Genomic DNA, 18,116 nt, shown 5'->3' on the forward strand with positions numbered 1-18,116 from the left:
GTAAGCTCTATTGAAATCTCGAGTTGAAATGAGAAATCAGTCATTATGATTCTATAAAACTGGCTGTGTCCTCAGTGGTCGGAGGGGGGGGGGGGGGGAATTTGTATGCCCTTAGTTTCTTTCCCTTCCTGTGAATTGGTGGTAGTGTTTTGCAGCAAGAGTTGCTTCTTGACAATTACAGAATCTGTAAGTGACTAGGTGAGAGGTGCTTTGGAAATGTGACCCAACCTGTCTATAGGCTGATAGAAATTGAGTCTCTGAGTTGGCTTTTCTACCTGGATAGATTTATTCTCTGCTTGAAAGATCTGGATATCCCATAGAGTTCTGAAATTCAGAGTAACTTAACGTTTTTTTGCCGGTTGGAACAGCAGTGTGGTCCTGCGGGTGGAGGGGAAAGAAGGATATTCAGGAGTTTCTTAAGCAGGTTAAACATTGTATATGACTAACTGTGGGGTTCTCGTCTTGCTTCGGGGTTGCATAAAGTGACATTCAAGATTAGTGGCTTATTAGCAAACATCTTTTTGAAAACTTTCTCAATTGATGCAGATTTGGAGGTGAAAAAGCATTCTTTTATGGCCACAGCATATGTTGGGAGTCGCTTCAGTCCTAGTGGTTTTAAAAGCATGAAAAGATTAGTGACTGGAAAGCTCTAGCTATGACTATGAGTTTGCAAGTTCCCATAAAATTCACACTTATGGCTACTATAATGGTGTATAAAAAGAGTATTGAGCTGGAACAAGGCACTAAGGACCTCATAAGAGAAGAAAAGCTAAATGATTGCTCAGCCCAAAGGACCCTCGATTGAGTAGTCATTGTCTGCCAAAGAAAGCATTAATGGCAGGGTGTAAGTATTCTGGAGATATGCTGACATTCACTTTTTCATCAAGACGCTGGTACAATAAGTCTTTTAGAAATCGATTGCCTCTTAAAAAATTATCATCAGATGAAGTTGCACAGTTGGACACATTTCAAAGTGCAACAATACAATTCTTACTTGATGTATATGTGCTATTTCATCTCAAACCCTTGTTTCATTAAATTAAAGAGCATGGCTGACCGGCTGGGGCACAGTGGAGAAATTGATTAGTTCAGCCTTCAGATCTTCCTTATATTCAAAGACTTTCATTAAGCAAGTGTGTTTCAGAGTTGAATTCTGCTTTTGTAACTCCACACTCTTTGATTTTTAATTCATCATAGATTTCATAATGTTAAGTCGTGTACATTAGATCTATTCTCAGATATGTGTTTGGAAAGGGATAGTTAGGTTCAGGGCCTTTCTTTAATAATATAATTGGGCCTTTAAAAATGCTGATTTTATTCTGATTTGCAAAATTGGTAGCCTAGATTATGTTGGGCTTGTGCCTTTGTTTTTTGTGTGTTTGAATGGCAAGTGCCTGATTGAGGCGGTTGTAACTTGTTGATAGTAATTGGGCAAGAAGATCTATGGTCATTTAAATGAATTATGCAAATAAGCTGGGTGAAGGAGTTGTAACCTGCCACTTTTTTTTTTTTTTTTTTAAGTTACCCCAAAGGCATACTTTTTCTAATCACAATTCTAGAAAGGGTAAACAGGAGACCAAGCTTTTTCTTAAACTCATAAACTCAAAGGATTTAATAACTTCACCAACTCTTTTACAAGGAAACACTACCTCTGGATGATGCTGTATGCTGATGCAGGATTTATTGGGGAGGTAGAGGAAGTGTGTAATTCTGCCGGTTCCTGAAGGTTACATGGTTACATGACCTCTTTTTTATCGAGTAGGAAAAAGGAAGAAGGGGCGAAGAGGGTCAGGAGCCCCATGGTGTGAAAATAGGTTTCTAATGAGTTTCTATACACTATTGGGCATCTGTGGGTAATATTGTCCATCCGTGAGCCACTATGCATTAATAATATGCTGCGTATAATTGGCTCAGTAATTTGAAAAATGTGAAAAGCTGAGAGATGCCATGTTCTTCATAGTAGGGTATTAAGCCTCTTGAAATTTAGTTTATATTGTAAATGCTGACAGACCCGTAACTAGAGTGGTGTGCAAAGCAGTGCTGTAATTCAGTTTAAAGTGGCCTTACATTTGAAAAACATCCTTCTGAATGTCACACATTAATAATAAGTTCTGAGGAGGCATTTGGTGCAGCTAGTAATCATAATTCTTATTAAAACTGGTGACGTCTGGCCCCCAGGGTGTAGCCAGGCTCAAATTGATGCTTTTTGCCGCCTGATCACCAGCATGGCCTAAGTGCTCATTATATTGTAGAGAGGGCCTTTGGAGCTCTCATTAGATTTGACAGGAATTCTCTCTGGGGGGAAACTGGGCATTAGTGAGACTCCTGACAGGCTGAAATTAGTCCTGCTTTATGGCTTATAACCAAATGCTAGCAAGGCATCATCAGGGGACACAAAAAATTGTCATTTCTGACAACATCTTTGTTACTGAAAAAAATGCAGCGATGGGGAAACTTTCCACGGAGAGAGCTTTAATGTTGTTAAGATTTGTCTGCAGTGTGACGACCGCTCTCTCCACCTTTCAGCGGGTTTGTCTAAGAAGTGAGTTTTAGAGATTTCAGTGTCAAATCTCACCACCAACTTTCCCGTCTGGAAGTTTTAAAGTGGAAGCGTGTCCAAATGGAGAATGGTATAATTGTGGTTTCCTTACTTGGGTTGGTGCCCACAGTCCATGTTTATGTTGTGTCAACACTTCCTGATAAGCCTTTCCCTCACTTTCTCTGCTCCCGTATGTGGCTGGTTACTGAAAAGTCAGTGCACGAGGGATGGTAATGGGCACTTAATTTTTTTGCTGTGGCATTTAGACAGTTGTTTTTTGTTGTCGTTATTTTGAGGAGTGCCTGGGTAGCTCAGTCTGTTAGGAGTCCGACTCTTTGATTTTGGCTCGTGCGGTGATCTCAGGATCCTGGGATCTTAGCTCCTGTCTGGCTCCTTGCTCAGTGGGGAGTCGACTTGAGATCCTCTCTCCCTCTCTGTGTACACACACTCTGTCTCTCTCTCTCTCAAAATAAATAACATCTTAAAAAGAAAAAAAAATACAGGTTTTGTTTTTTGAGTCTTTTATAGATCTCTGCCTACCCATCTCTCTCCAGGTAGATTGTAAACTCTGGGTATTTATCCAGAAGAGGTGGAGACATCTCATAAAACGTTAAGGCAGTTCTATGCCCCCAAAGCATTAGGGTACATTACAAAACAGCGGGTGAACGTGAGTCTAGTTGTTTTGAGGGCTGTGCCTGGTGTGTTTGGCAGTGCGATCTTTCAGGTTTTGTTTTCTGTCCTGTGGTGTGGTATGACCTCATTTGGTGTTTTTGGAACAAGATGCACTGTAAATACATACATAAGCCTTATTTATTCCACTTGTGGATCTTTTTACAGGATGCTGATGAGGCCATGCCATAAGTTGTCTTAGTGGCGTGAATTTGTACAGCACTTAACAGTTTTCAGAAGTGATTTGCCTCATCCTGTGTGGTTGATTGGGTAGGTGTTTTGCCCTGCCTGCAGCTGTGGGCATGTGTTCGGAGTCTGGTATTTGTCAGGGTCAAGTTTCTGTTGAAGCTGGTCACCTGGTTCCCTAGAATTCAGTCCTGCTTTCCTTGATCGACCCCTTCCCCCCGTTGCATTGGAGGATGAGGCCACACCTGTGGCCTGCGTGTGGTGACCCAGTGCCCCTGGCTGCATGTCTCTCCTGTTCTTGCTCTTTGTGCTGAAAACTTCATGTCATGATACACAGTCACATCAGGACCTGGTGCATTCTAAGAGTTCCTGAAAATCAGCAGTAGTGACTGGTCTGCAGAGGTCACAGCCATGGGTAAGGTAGAAAGTTGTAGCCAACCGAGCACTACTGTCTGCAGGTTAAAATATGTCTAAGAACAAAAGAAAATTCGAAACTGTTGTCAGGACTCCTGGTTGAGGCCCAGTGCACAGTGAGTGTGATCACTTTGTCTCTCTGTGCCTCTATTCTTCTGAAGAGCAGGCAGAGTGAGCACTCGGGGCTCTCCAGGGCGGCCAAGAATTTAAAAATAAATGAAAGGACTGGCTCTGGAAGGAAAGAGGGATTCTGCAGTGTGGTTGTGGGGCGGGGAAGGAGAGGAGAAAGAGAAACAGATGAGAGCTTAACATAACCAAGCACCATGTGATGTTTCTGCCAGCGCCGTGTCTCAGACCACGTAAATTTCGGAGTGAAACCGCTTTCACGCTTTTGATGTGTGCTTTAAAGTTTCTCTTAAAAAATAAATTGTCCTCTGGTAGTGTTTTAAAAGTGCTTAGGTGGAACTGTTAGGAGTTCACCTGCAGGTTAATCCCTTAGATGTGACTCTTGCTATTTGTCTGCAAGTGTTACCTTTCTTCCTGCTTTATAACCATGTGTGTTTTCTGTCTACCATTTCTCACTTTGAGATTTTTTTTTTCCTGAGTCTACGTCTCAGAATGGGAAAAGACTCGCTGTAGTACTTGCAGTTACAGCTAAGCTCTACCAGGTGTTAATTACCTTGTAATACAAAGGGAGTCACTGTCATCAAGAGTGGAGTGGTCCCCAACTTCATGTCCTTAGTGAGGCCTGCCCTTCACAAGCTTCAGTGAAGAGAGAGAAAGCTCCCTGTGTATTTGGAACACAGATTCTGAGGCACAAGATTAGCCTTTGGTTTTTATCAGCCAGCAGGGCGAATCCTCCCAACTTTGTGTCACTCTGCCTGACCCCTTCAACAGTTGGCTAGTTCATGGTTTCTATCCAGAGCCTAGACTAGGATGAGGTAAGGGATGCACTTGCCCTGGGGCACAGAATTTAAGGAAGGGGTCAAAAAACATAGTCATTAAGATTTTTAAAAATATTTTTAAATTCAAAATTCATGCCAAAAAACTCTGAGGAATGAAATATGTGATCTTAAGGATGGGCCTTGGTATAAAATACAGTTCCATCGGGATGGGTCCCGATTTAGGGGACTTTGGGGACTGGATGAGTCATTGACTAGTTGTCTGGGCCTCAGTTTCCTTCTCTGCAAAATAAGTGATTAGACTAGGCAAGTTCTCAGAATGACTCCTCTTAGGAGAGGAGAGTTGTCCCTCCAGACCGCACCCCTGCCAGAGTTGAAAACCTGGTGCCCTGTGTCAGTTGAGGAGAGTCTTTGGCCAGAGAGCTTAAGATACTCCTTCAAATAGTGTTTATTAAGAAATGCAGAAAGAATCTGTTCCTTTAGCAAATATTTAAGTAAATCATCTTGTGTGGTAGTTAAACTAACGATATATTCAGTTACTGGCTCATGGAACCATTTTAGGTTTCCATAGATGTGAGTGTTTGCTCTTCTATTATTAAATATTTGTGGTCTTCAGGAGTGGATTACATTGGAGGAAACTAAGAAACTGGGCTTCTCAAAGGCTTTGATTGGCTCAATTGTCAGCTCCCTGCCCCCCCATCCCTGTTGACTTACTGTTAGTTCAGAATTTGAAAAACAGATTTTCAGAACTAGTACTTTCAATGTCGAATATTTGGTCTGATAGTTTTAAATTAAATTTTAGGCAGCTGTTTTCATAAGTAGGCTTATTTGACAAGAGTAGGCATTTATAGATTGAGAACAGTCCTCACCAATGGGATTGGTGAGTTTTGTATTATGAAATGTGCCATAGAAATGTGTCTTTGACTGTGATTTGGTGTTTTAAATTAGAGCACGTGTGTGTGTGTGTGTGTGTGTGTGTGTATGTATGTATGAGAGAGAGAGAGAGAAGGCATGGGCACTAAGGTGTGGCAGATAGAGGGCAAGGTGAAGGTCATTTTGGGTATAAGATGAAAACTAAGAGGAAAAACCAAACTCCGAGAATTCCATCCATTGAACTTATTTTTCTATCTGCCAGATGGAGAAAAGCTGTAGGGTGTGGTGTGTTTATAGCCCTATGTACGTTGAAGAGGTATAGTCACATATATTATTTCCAGTGTATTGGTAGATACGTACTGGATTTTCACTTGACTAAGTAGAACCAGTTTTTGAGAATGAATCTGTATTTGAACTTGCACGTCCAAATCATGCTGTTTGTGGAACTGCTCAGTTAACTGCAGTACTGTACTGGGTTTGATACTGCGGGTGCCATTCCTGGTCTAACTAGATTGTTAGTTAGCCCCTGGTATTTTGTGCATCCTGTCCTTGAAAAACTTGAAAATATACCACCAGACGCGTTCGCTTACAAATTTATGAGTTATAAAAGCGTATAAAAGTATTAACACATTGTATATGTTTGTCATAAATGGAAATCATAAGCAGAGGGATCAAAATAAAAATTGGTGTGTCCTCTGCGGTCACTTGGGTCCATGTGCTCTACTGTAGAGACCAGCAGCCTCCATCCAGACGCTCCAAACTCCAGCCCCAGAATGGGAGCATCTTTAAAGTGGTGAATGCAAACTTTCAGGGCTGGGTCTTCAGGTATGTTGGTGTGTCTGTTCTTTCTAATTTTGACTTCCCGCTTTTGTCAGGGCGTCTGTGTCCATCACTCACAGCCTCGTGTGTCTGCCCCCAATTACTGTCCCTACTAGTCTTGGTCACTTCTGTCCTCCTTCCACCAGGCCCTTTAATCCAGCCAGTGGGTCTCCTCTTCCTGCCTAAAATATGTTATGTATTTTTCTGTTTTGTTTAGAAAAAGTCCAGGTCGTCTTGTCAAGCTTCACAGGCCTTCCTCAGTATACTTCAAGGTCAAGTTCAAATAACAACACTCCCTGTTTACCTTAGGTCTTCTGTGTCCTCTGCACCAGGAGCCTGTCACGTCACTGAGTTTTGTTCCGATTTCTGTAATCATGTTTTTTCGCATGTGTCTTGTTACTCTCACTAGGCTATGGTCTGCTCAAAGCTTGCATTTGAGACTTACTCCAACTGCTTCCCAATGAGTTAGCCAAAGTGGGCACTTGTTAGATAGCATTTCATGTGCTGCTTAAGAGAGTGGTGGTTGGGGATGCCTGGGTGGCTCAGCGGTTGAGTGTCTGCCTTTGGCTCAGGGCGTGATTCTGGGGTCCGGGATCGAGTCCCTCATGGGGCACCCTGTGGGGAGCCTGCTTCTCCCTCTCCTCATGTCTCTGCTTCCCTCCGTGTGTCTCTCATGAATAAATAAATAAAATCTTAAAAAAAAATAAAAGAGAGAGAGGGTGGTATTTGTTAATCATTTTGGATCCTGGACCCATCTGAAAATCAGGTGGAAGTTGCTTGGCAAATAAATTCCACACGTCTTTACACGCAAGATAGCCTTACCCAACAGTTTTGGCCATTTATCATAAGATCCTTCAGTAAATCCATGGAATCCAGATTAAAAACTTGAGCTCAGAGTACCAGGCTGGATTCTGAGGCTGACGTGAAGAATGAAATGTTTGATTTTGCTAGATGTTTTACAGGACTTCAGGTCTCATATAACCACTTCTGCTTGGTTTTTCTTTGGGACCAGTGATTTATAGACAATATCCATGGAGGCTTCTTCATGGGGAGTTTAATTACAGTGGTATATTTGGGTTTGTACTGAAGAGAGAGCGAAAACAGAAGTGGTGTGTTGCCAAGGCCTGGATTTCTGTGCAAGCAGCGTGTGTGCATGCATCATTGGCCCTAGGGTCCCTGTTGGTCTCCTTAGGACCACTGCAGCCCCTAAACAGAATTATGGATAAGTAGCTCATAATGTGTTAAGTATAAAGACATTTAACTTGACTTAGTTGCCAGATTTCTTAATGACTAATATCATCCCTCTTGATTATTTACTTTTGGTCTTTACATACCTCTTTGCCCCACCAAACATTTTATCGTGAAGAATTTCAAATACACGGAAAAGGAGAAGGAAATAAACAGTGAACGCCCACACTGTTCTCACCTGTGTGATCCCAGGATTTGCCTGTCACATACCTTACAAAGAGCTTTTGCTGACCTCCCCCCAGTAAATAAGTGAAAGAGTAATTCTGGAAAACTTGGGTTTGTTGGAGGGCCGGACCTTTTCTTAGCTACCAACCCCATTTTAGACTGAGAGGTGAAGGAGGGCTTTTCTCCAAGTACATTTTAAGAATTCCATCTCAACAGGTGTTTACAACATTTTAGCGCACTTTCCTCTTAGACTTGCCCTTTGTGTTGCGACATGGTTGTATTATGTGGTGTTAGGGCGCTTTCTTTTTCAGCTGTCACCTGGAAGCAGAGATTTGTACTTAAACAAAAAAGCCAGACTATCCTCCCCTCACCCCCCAGCCTTTCCTATTTTTTGGTCCTTCAGAAAGGACCTTTAAGATGCCATCAGCATATTCTCTGGGGAGGGAATAGTTTCCATGTTGTTAGGTAGGAAACTGGGAAGAAATGGTGCTAAAGGACTCCGATTTTGAACTTTGGATGGATGGAAACTGTCCTTTTAGGGAGTTTGCATTGGCCTCAGAGCCCATGGATGGTGCAAGGATGTGAAGTGCCAGAAAACAAAACCTCTTTGAGGACCCCAGTGTGAGGAGGAGGCTCTCGAGGCCAGGCCCTCCAGAAGCAACAGCCTTTGTCTCTCCTGGGCGCCCTCTTGATGCCTTGAGCAAACAGCCGGTCAGAGCCTCTTACAAGTAAGGTGACCAGCCAGTGTATTGACACACAGAGACACAATAGAAAACTGCATTAGGAGGTGAGCCGTTGGGATTTGCAGTAAATATATTACAGAACACAAGTGACTTGCCGATACTGCTTGTTTAGCAGTTTGCAAGGGCAATGGCAGTATGGATTTTTGAATTAGAAGGGAAGGGCTGTTCTTTCTCTGTGCGGGAACATCTAGTTGATGGCTGGGGAGAAAATTGATTTAGAGAACAAAATGCAGCCGCCTTTATTTGTGCCATTTGAAAGGCTTCTATGGATTAGTGAGTGAAAATAAAAAGGTCGCATTCGGTTTAGGAAAGGAGGTCTTAACATTGATCTGCATCTTGGTCTGGAATGGAGAGAATAAAGGATGGACCACTGGGATGGAGGAAGGGTACCCTGTCTCCGAGCAGCCTGCAGCTACAAGTCTCCACTGGTTCCCCAGTGTCCCTGTTGTCTTTTTCAAAAGTCAGCTTCTTGGGCTGATTATTGTAGCGTAAGCTGATATGGGGCATCTGAGTGAGCAGTCATGGCTCCCATCCATTGAGTGCCCCTGTGCCCTATAGAACCTGTCTATAAATCCTTCCAGCCTCCTTTTGTGTAGATACTAATTATTTCTCCTTGCTAAAGCGAAAACAGCCTGGTAGGTTAGGATGGCAATAGAGGGTAGTTATCTAGAGTAAGTGAGTTTCTTACGCAGGAGTGTTTACATTGGTGCCTGGCACTTGGGCACCCTGAGGGAAGGATACTTTGTTCTTGAAATTGATTACCTAGATATATTATCGGTCCCTTTAAAACTGTCCCCTGCTCTTGGAATTCTAGGCCATGCTGCCATCTTGTTTTTCCAAGCCCAGCAGCTTCCTTCCTCCTTGCATTATTCACTTCTCGTTATTTCCCTTCAATTACAAAGGTTTGTATTTGTTTCCTTCTAAGCTCTGAAGCATTTGTCTTTAGGCTTCAGAGGAAACTTTTTTTTTTTTTTAAATCACCTATTGGCAGCCTCTGTTGTCCAAGGAATCTAGAAGAATTAAAAATGCTTTATTTAGGCCAAACAGCACAATGTGCCCTTGGAAGGCAACAGCCTTAAGTAGTTAATACGACTACCAGTGGGAACAGAGTTCCGTTGAGTTCTTTCATTTAAGGGGATGGAGAAGCAACAAAGAGGATTTGATTCGTTTTGTGGAAGTGAGTTTGGGAGAATAAAGGATGATAGGTGCGTGCTTGCTTATTTATTTATTTATGCAATGTAGAAAATCCAACTCTTAGTTGGAAGACAGGCTTTGTCATCCTGAAAAAAAGGAGGTGAGAATTATCAAGTGAAGTTGTTGTTTGGTTAGAGAAGGAAAAAGTCCCCAGCCTTGGTAAGGTAGACGTACAGACCGTTTTCTTTTAGCTGTGGAAACTTGTAAGATGTTAGGCAGAAGTTTGAGTAGATACTTGTGTTACGTTCTCCACGGGCTTGAGATCATTGTAGACTGGCACAGTCCACAGCTGCCACTTATGTGCTAGTACATGGGGAAGCAGGAAAAAAAATGCAAGGGGAGAAAGGCAGGGGCATTGGGATTAGATACAGTGGAAGTCTAGGTTTTCGGCTCTTACTGCCATGCACGATGGCATAGATGCCGTAGAAACTTCTTGGATGTCATTGTAAGTGTTTGGGGTAGAAGAGAGCACAGTTCAGATTGTGCCAGTACCTGCCCTCACACTTGCTTTAAAGGCTCGGCAGCCTGCTGACATCTGTGTGCTGAGAAGCCCTACGTTGCTATCTCTCTGTGTTGAGCTTGAGAAGGGGTCCTGAAGTCCTGAGTATCTATCTGCAGGGGAAGCACGAGGTTCTCGACAACCCACTTAGCCTGCCAGTTGGCCCAGGTTCTGGAGCCTTTTACATTTGTGAGCCGCTGGCTCTTCTACAGTGCCTGGGCTGTGAGCTCCCACTTGCAAAGCCAGTCTCCTTGCACAGCTACCAAGACAACTGGAATTGGACCACTGAAATGTATCCAACTTCTGTACTTTTTAGCTGACCAAAGGCCAGAAGCATACCACTAACTCTAGAGGGAAATTGCTGACTTTTGGATCTCATGAGAAATCTGTATTCCATAACTGACTTACCCTAGATGTGCTATTCGTGCATTAAATAAAGTACAAAGAGGTGTCACACATTTTGGCTATGTGGCTTTCTCTAAGGGTACAGAGATTTTTAAACTAGTTGTTGAATCTGCATCCATTCTTATTTCTTGACTAATGCGTCAGGTATGGCTTCCCCACCTAAAGAGCCCAGACAGATCAATGTCAGTGCTCTAGTATCATCTTGTGTAGCCACTGCTTTGGTCGTTATTTTATCATATGTTTGAATACCCTCAAAAGCTGTGATTTTTAATTTTCTTTTCCTGATTAGTTTGTAGCATCACTCTTGTTGATTTTCCTCAAAGTATTTAAATTGCTCAGGGTTTGTATGGAATGATTACCAATTGTTCCTTCTCAAATTAAAACAGTATAAAAGGGAAGGAGCTTTTGAGTAGACTTTGCACTGTGAGAATATTGGTATTGACACCATTTATAATTTGGAGTACAGTTTGAAGACCAGATTCTACTGTTTGTCGCATACTGGTTAATATGGCTGTAAAGAGGAGATGAATGTGGCTACTTTTCCAAGTCTATTACTCAGGAGGACTGTAAATTTGATTGGCTGTTACAATTCTAGCAGAATCATTCGATTTGAGAGCAATAGAAAGATAAGATATCCAATTACCCAAATGATTTGCAGGGTTAGCCAACGTTGTCATGGAGACACGAGTTGGAACAAATTAAATTTTAAGCAATAAAATAATCTTAAAGCCCGTCTGGGAACAAGAAAATTTGGCAGTGGCACTTACCTGAATTGAATCTTAGCTTGACACGATGTTGTTTGACATTGATATACTGTGGGGGCCTAAACTTATATATGGTGCAGCATTACCTTAAAAAGGTAGCTCGGCCAAACCAGTGAAGGGGAGTATTAGTATAAAGTCAGGATATTAACATTTATTCCATGGCTTAATTGATAATTAGGCTCTGGGTTCCCAGGAATATTTTGTATCTAAGGATTGAAATGCCTTAATAATGATTAAGCAGCATTAATTGGACACTTGGAAAAAAAATTATTTCGTAGCAGCATGCAGTTTCTGGAACCGCCGCTGTTCCCCTGTGTGTGTGTGTGTGTGTGTGTGTGTGTGTGCACGCGCGCTAGCAGATGTAATAGAAATCGTGTGGCTGTCTTTTGGTGGGGGGTGGAGGTGTAAGTATGCATATATTTGCATGTACAAACACGGAGATTTTGGCACATGCCCCTGCACTGCAGATAATTCTCTGTATTCGTTAAAATTTCTGCTTTGCAGTACTGCTTGCAGACTGGAAAATTGCGTTCCAAACTTGAGCCCATGGCCTAAAACCCGAGTAAGTGTCGGTCTGGGGCTTAGAAGGTTATTTCCCCTTATTAATGTATTGTTTAACTGGTTCCTGGCTTGTGCCGCGGATTTGGAAACAGCCGAGTGGCCCAGAAGGAGGGAGGGGAGGGCCTTTTATCCACATGCCTATTAGACAGATGGAGATGAAAATTGGTCTGAGGTCAGGCCATTTGCAGCGTTCTCGAAGCCTTCGATTTTCCTCTCATCCTCACCACAGATCATCTCAAATGATTCAGTAATGACCAAAAGTGCAACATTGACCTTTATTCCCTGGTGGATTACTGTGTTTCACAGTCCAAATGGCAGGAAGTCTATTCTCTTCTTCCAGAAGGAGCTCAGCATTATCGAGCCAGCCCAGCCCTGTGGGAACCAGTATAACAGAATATGGGGTTCAGTTTGGTTTCTGCTGCTCTGGGAAATGAGAATTGACATGTCCCAAACCCACATAATTAATGAAAGGGTATCTGGGATGCTTTCTGAAAACACACAGGAGCACATGAATTGATTTGCCCACTTGTAAAAGAACTGGCGAGTTACAGGAGCAGTAACTTCTGGGGACCCATGGCTTATGACTTGCCCTCACATTCATGGCCCTATTTGTTCCCCCTTTATATAATGTTTCCCCCAGTGTAGCTTAGCACAGTGACCTTGTAACATTGGATCACTTTCAAGTTCTAAGTTGGCATGTCTGGGTAGAAGGAGACTTCGGGCTTTTCTTTGACATGCTTTTAATTATATATATCTTAGGTCAATCCATGGAACCCTGAATAAATGATCTCTTATGCAAGACACTTTTTTTTTTCTTTATCCCCTGAAAGGAGCTTAGTTGTTATCTTGAAAATAGGTAATTATTTTTCTGTCACTTCAATTTCTCTGTGGATTGTATTGTGATGCAATGATCAGGGATTTTTTTTTTTTTGAGTTTTTTAGTAATTTAATTTGTATTTAAAATGATATTCCTGTTTGCCTCCACCTGCATAGCTGAGTAAATAGTCTGTGAATCTTTAATACACCAGTGAAGTCTGTCATCTAGAATCCTTGTACTTACCGTCTTCTAAATATTTAAAAGCTTTTGCAAAAGGAGGATGCGTTGAAAATTTTCGCCAGCATCCCACATTTCATTTTAATCATGATCTAAGATGCTTTCAAGAAAATAATTTTTTTTCTTGACTGTTGATTTCAGTGTGCACAAGCTCTTTTTCTACCTCAGTGGCTCCCAACCTGTGATGCCCCATGCTTGCTGCATTCTAGAGTTTTGCAGGCTTGTTGGCACACAATGTGAATTGAAAAGAGAATACTTGGAACGTCTAGGTGGCTCAGCGGTTGGGCAACTGCCGTCGGTTCAGGGCATGATCCTGGAGTCCCGGGATCAAGTCCCACATCAGGCTCCCTGCATGGAGCCTGCTTCTCCCTCTGCCTATGTCTCTGCCTCTCTCTCTGGGTCTCTCATGAATAAATAAATAAAATCTTTAAAAAAGAAAGAAAGAAAAGAGAATCCCAGGTTCCAATGGGGAAGGCCAGAAACTTTGTCTTCCTTTCCAAAGGATCATCTCTCCAGTAGCTCAGCCTGGGAGCAGTAAAGCCCAGAAGTGAGACTTCCCAGTTGAGACTGAGTTTAGGGCTCTGAAGGCTTTGCCTTGGGCCCTCACCATCACAACCACATATCTAACTTGTGGCCACCATGCCATGTGGCACTAATGGCATAGGCCTCCTGATAGAGCAGCTGCTTTGCCTAAGAAGTTGCTTTAGAAGAAGAGTAGCAGATGTCATGTATGTGTGTGGGTGATTACACTGCAGAATGCTTTCAAAATTAGGGAATCCTTGGGGTGCCTGGTGGCTCGGTTGGTTAAGTGTCCCAACTCTTGATTTCAGCTCAGGTCATAATCTCGGGGAGATCAAGCCCCCATGACAGGCTTCATACCTGTCAGCATGGAACCTGCTTAAGATTCTCTCTCCCCCAACCCCCATGTCTGTGTGTGTCTGTGTGTGTGTGCATGTGCGCACATGTGCTTGCTCTCTCTCAAAAATAAAGTAAAATTAAATTAAATTTAAAAATTAGGGAACTGCTGGCTCATAGTCGCTCCAGGCAGGAATTTCCTCTCCCACTGTATGGATTGGCTAAAGGCTCCAATCTTTTAGGGAAATACACCCCACTGTCCAGTGATCTCCAAACAAAATGTGGGGAGCTATGCAATGATTAATGTTAAAGCTAATGAGAACTAGTGCTTTATAGATAGTATGCACTGCTTATTTGCTTTGTCATGATGGAAGATGTGGAGATACTGATTGTAGATGGTTGGAAGTCAGTGCCAACCAAAGACAGGTTATACAGGCCCAAAAGGTAGCTGCATTGAAAAAGAAATGTTATAAATTTTATTGAGAGGAAAATAACATTACAAATTCTGAAAAGCGGGCAGCCCTGGTGTCGCAGTAGTTTAGCGCCGCCTGCAGCCCGGGGTGTGATCCTGGAGTCCCGCCATCGAGTCCCATGTTGGGCTCCCTGTGTGGAGCCCGCTTCTCCCTCTGCCTGTGTCTCTGCCTCTCTCTCTCTCTCTCTCTCTCTCTCTCTCTCTCTGTGCCTCTATGAATAAATAAATAAAATCTTAAAAAAAAAAAAAAACAAATTCTGAAAAGCAAGAGTCTCACAAAACCTGGTTTTCAGAGGTAACTGGAGTTTTGCATATCCCCATGCAGTCTTTGTCTTTACATAGGCATATTTTATTTTCGTGATTGTAATTTTAGCCTTCGTGCCAGGATGATGTAGTCTGCTTTTCCTCCCACTAATCCTGCTATTGTATGATATTATCTAATTTCTCATGAGCTCCCTAATGACTAAGACCTGTGAAGAGGGTGAAAGGTGTAGGCTTGCTCTGGGTGTGTTCCAGGAGACTTGTTCTCTTTCCATTCTGAGAACAATAGGTGGTGACTTCATGGTTCTGTTCTGTGATTCACCCCACAGAGTGTGTCTTGAAAACCTTCTGTGGCGTCGCAGTGCATTTTCCTTTAAGGCTACCAAAAGCTGTCTTTTTCCATCATGGGACAAGTTGGTACGATTTCATGTGAACAGCACTTGCTGAACTCCATAACAAGGGTTTCTGAATAATGGAAATGTGCTGTTTGGGCCCTGAAACAGCTGCGATGCTTTTGTCAAGGATGCATCTTTACCAAAATGACAAATTAAAGCCCAAATGCTCTGCTTGGCAACAGTTGGGTCAAAACATTTAAGTCATTAATTAGAAGGAACTGAAGGGGGAAAATTTTACACAAATAACACAGCGTTGCAGACTCAACTTCATCTTGGAAAATGCAACTGAATTCTTAAAAAAAAAAAAAAAAATGAGGGCTCCCCTCAAGTGGGGCCTGCCAAGCTTGTCATTTGCAAATAAATCAAAAGACCATCATTGCAGGACAGAGAACCAATGAATAGAGTTGCTTTGTCATTCTTTGATGGGCCCCACACTCAAGCCTGCTATTAAAAATGAATGCATTCAAGAGGCTCTGCATTAAGAACATAAACAATTAAGGGCACTTGAGTTGCTCTGCTGAGAGCTGCCGCGAAGATAGGAGAGCTTTCTCCGGAGATGCAGGCCCCTGCAATCTGCCTCGTGAGGAGCCAGAGAATGGGAGCAATTAGTGTTGCTATCTCCGCCCCGGCAGCCTTTAGCAGGGCTGTTTTTTTTTTTCCTCCCCTACTTCTTCCTTTTAACCCCTCCCTGTTTTCGGAGAAGCTGCGAGTGTGAAAGATGAGCAGGGAAAGGATGGAGTATGCGCCCAGTTGGAAAGGGCTCAGGTTTAGAACACGGTAGGAGCTGCCAAATGAGGGGGAGTTAGGACATAAAAGTTATTATCTGCCAGTAATTGGTGACTTCTGTTCTGATTAATTGAGCCACTAAAGGGTTTCTGTCATCTGGTACTCTTTGTTTTGTTTTAATCATAGGGTTTAAGAAGGGGCGAGACTATGTTGCCAGGGATGGTATCATTTAAATGAATATTGTTTGAGGTTTCCCACAGTAGGCAAATGTGCTCCTTCACCCCTGGGTTGTGTTCCTGCCATGGGCTTGGTTTATAAAAAATGGGCAGAGAAGGGCACCATTGCTCATGGCTAGGCCTTGGAGGAGAGGCGGGTCGGATCTCCTTGCCTGCTTGTTTCTGACCCCAGGCAGGATTTGCTCACCTTTCAGCCCTTTCTCACTGGGCACTTGTGCTGATTGACGGGGTGTAAGAGGACCTGGTATGTGTACTAAGTAGTAGATGCCATCACTGTCTTGGCGGACCGTTGTCTGTGGTTCTCAAAGTGGGGTTCCCGGTTCAAGAACTGCAGATCACCTGGGAACTTGTTAGAAATGCAGATGCTTGTGCTGCAGACCTCCTGACTCAAACTCTGGGAGTGGGGCCCAGCCATCTGTGTTTTAACAAGCCTTTCATGTGATCTCACTGCCCCCTTAAGTCTGAAAACCACTGACAACCTCGTTAAACCATTAAAACCACAGAGAGAGGCCAAGCCCTTTTCATTTGGATTTCCCCAAAATGTGGTTAGTCCTTTATGAACATAATTCTATTTTAAACAGAAGGCTACACTGATGCATTAGAATCTAAGATAAAATTACCTTTGCATGCATGTGCTGGTGAAGCAAGGTGCCATTATGGGAGACAGGCTGGTGAAATGCCAACCTTCTGAAGACAGTCTGTAGGCAGGGAACCTTTCTCCTCCTGTGAAGGGCAGCTGGGAGACTATCGGGAGATTATTTACAGTGTTCCTCATATATCATTTTAGGTATGCAATTTTTGTTCAAACATCTTAAATTTTTCTTAGGTATATCCTGATGTCATCTTTAGGATCTAGAGATGTATTTTTGGATGGGTTTTTGTGGATTTTGCTTTACTGGGGTGCTAGATTGCCTGATGTTAGGGCTGACGCACTAATGAAAGGATGAAAGTGAGGTTATTTGGCTGGCTGCTCTTTGTTTGCCATTTATAACCCAGGTCCCTTATAAGATTCCTCCCCTGCCTTGCTGAGCATTTCTGCCATGCCACCACCGGCAGACGGGGGCTGCTTCTTGTGGTGCTGTTGTTGGCTGAGGGATGACATGCTCTTGACTTTGCGCTGCTGTGGTCCTACTTGGGCGTCTTGCTTTGCAGACAAGGCTGAGTTCATCAGCTTTGTTTCTGGTTTTGAGTGTGTCCCAGTTTCCCACTTCCACTTCCTAGAGAAAGGAGTAGGCAGAGGAAGTGACTTCTAATATTGCTTTATGATCCCAGGCAAATCATTTACTGTAGGCATTGGTTTCTGCACTGTGATAAGAGGATTGTAAGAGAGCTGGGCACCCAAAGGGTTTTAGGGTTTGCCAGCATTGTTGTGAGTCAGCGCCACCGTCAATCACAGGAGTAGTGGGCCTGACTGCCCTTCTCTCCCTTCCCTGGGTAATCACACGTTAAAACAGTCAATCATGGGTGGTGTTTTCAAGGTCACTGGAGGGGGGAAAAGTTACAGATAACCCTGCCACCCCAGCATAATCACTGTTTTTATTTTGGGTATCAAGTTATAGCACTTGGCCACATGCATAAGTTAAAAAAAAAATAGACACATTAACACCACATCTTTGTTCTCTTCCTGCTTCATCTAGTGAACGTGTTGGCCATTTAAGCATCATTATCCATCAAAATCACTTTAATGGTTACTGGCCATGCCTTTGGGTTGATGTAGTGTAGTTAACCATTCTCCTAGTATTAGACAACTGACTTATCAGGAGGGCAAATGTTAACTTTTTCAAAAACTCTGCAGATGGTTGTGATGTGTGGAACTGCTGTTCTATCTTTACCTGGCTTTTTCTCTTTTGCTTTGAAACGAGTGCTGCAGTGAACAGCTTCATGCATGGAATGCTTTTCATCTGAACTATTTCCTTAGGATACATTCTTAGCTGTGGGAAGCCTTACCAAAGGGTTTGAATAATTTCATGCTCTTGAAACACATTGCCCACCTCTTTCCAAGATGACTGTACCAATTTACTCTGTCATCAGTAATATACGATTGTTCCAGCTTCCCAGAGGACTCATCATTGTGGGATTTTTTTAATTTTTTTAAATAAAATAACTTAACTGGTGTGGAATGACCCTCCTTACACA

The 18,116-nt window shown here is 42.8% G+C and overlaps 1 protein-coding gene across 5 annotated transcripts in view; it reads left to right on the forward strand.

Moving 5' to 3' along the window:
* Positions 1-18,116, forward strand: part of TLE1 (TLE family member 1, transcriptional corepressor) — an 85,880-nt gene that overhangs the window by 2,743 nt on the left and 65,021 nt on the right. The window lies entirely within an intron of this gene.

This window comes from Canis lupus, chromosome 1, assembly GCF_048164855.1.
Source record: "Canis lupus baileyi chromosome 1, mCanLup2.hap1, whole genome shotgun sequence".
Classification (NCBI taxonomy): domain Eukaryota; kingdom Metazoa; phylum Chordata; class Mammalia; order Carnivora; family Canidae; genus Canis; species Canis lupus.